This window comes from Brassica oleracea, chromosome C8 (assembly GCF_000695525.1).
Source record: "Brassica oleracea var. oleracea cultivar TO1000 chromosome C8, BOL, whole genome shotgun sequence".
Classification (NCBI taxonomy): Eukaryota; Viridiplantae; Streptophyta; class Magnoliopsida; order Brassicales; family Brassicaceae; genus Brassica; species Brassica oleracea.
Window position 1 is genome coordinate 38,999,124 of NC_027755.1, and position 1,487 is coordinate 39,000,610.

At 35.8% G+C, this 1,487-nt stretch overlaps 1 pseudogene; it reads left to right on the forward strand.

Annotated features, from left to right (window-relative positions):
• The window catches only part of LOC106311105, a 4,819-nt pseudogene that overhangs the window by 1,035 nt on the left and 2,297 nt on the right, over positions 1-1,487 (forward strand).

The window sequence follows — 1,487 nt, forward strand, 5'->3', positions numbered from 1 at the left end:
GCGGGAAAACTCGATTTTGCGGTTTTGGCGGAAAAACTAGATTTTACGGTTTCTGCGGGAAAACCCGATTTGCCGGTTTCGGCGGAAAACTTGATTTTGCTGTTTTGGCGGGAAAACGCGATTTTACAGTTTTGGCGGGAAAACTTGATTTGCCGGTTTTGACAGGAAAACTCGATTTTGCGGTTTTTGCTGTTTTTGCGGGAAAACTCGATTTTGCGGTTTTGGCGGGAAAACTTGATTTTGTGGTTTTGGTGGAAAAACTTAAATTAGGTTTTGGCGGAAAAAAACACAATTTAGAAAACCCGTAAAATGGTCTGCTTTTGCGATTTTGGGAGGAAAACTTTTGATTTTGATGCTCAACAAATTGGAAGAAAGAATCATATCATATCTTAATTTTTCTAGTTTTATCTTTAAAATTTAAGAACAAAAATAAATGAAATATTTTTTTCAATTAAATGAGCTAACCCTGGTACCAGCCCTAACCCTTGATTATAATAGGGTAAAAAATGGTTGTGTTAAAATAGGGCTGGGCTTATAATAAACAAAAGAGGGCTGGGCCCTAACCCTGTAGTTAACATCCCTACAAGAAGATGGAGTTGCAAGGGATCACTAGGGATGTTAACTACAGGGTTAGGGTCCAACCCTCTTTTGTTTATTATAAGTCCAACTCTATTTTAACCCAACCCTATTTTAGCCATATTTATAATCAAGGGTTAGAGCTGGTACCAGGGTTAGCTCATTTAATTGAAAAAAATATTTCATTTATTTTTGTTCTTAAATTTTAAAGATAAAGCTAGAAAAATTAAGATATGATATGATTCTTTCTTCCAATTTGTTGAGCATCAAAATCAAAAGTTTTCCTCCCAAAATCGCAAAAGCAGACCATTTTACGGGTTTTCTAAAAAAAACTTAATTTTACGTTTTCACGGGAAAATTCGATTTTGATTTTTTTGCGGGAAAACTCGATTTTGAAGTTTTGACGAAAAACTCGATTTTACATTTTTGGAGGTTGTTTTAGTTGAAAACTCGATTTTGCGGTTTCGACGGAAAATTTCGTTGTTTAGTTTTTGGCGAGAAAACTCGACTATAAGTTTTTTTTGGTGAAAAACATTATTAAATATTGTATAATAGTTGTGTGAATCAAAATAAAAGGGTTAGAATTTAAACTCTGGTCCTATTAGGGCCAACCCTGTTTAAACCCTGTTTAAAAAAATAAGGGTTAGGGTTACAAATGGGTTTGCAGGATTAGGGCTAACCCTGTTAGGTTGAGCCCATATTAACATCCCTAGGGATCACACATAACAACTACACTCTGACTATTGTGATCAATTGCTACTGCAGGCGTCGTAAACTCGGTTTTGCCTTTTCCGCTATGGGGAAGATGTTGAAACTCGGGTATGAGTAGGGATGTTAATATGGGCTCAACCTAACAGGGTTAGGGCTAACCCTGCAAACCCATTTGTAACCCTAACCCTTATTTTTTAAAT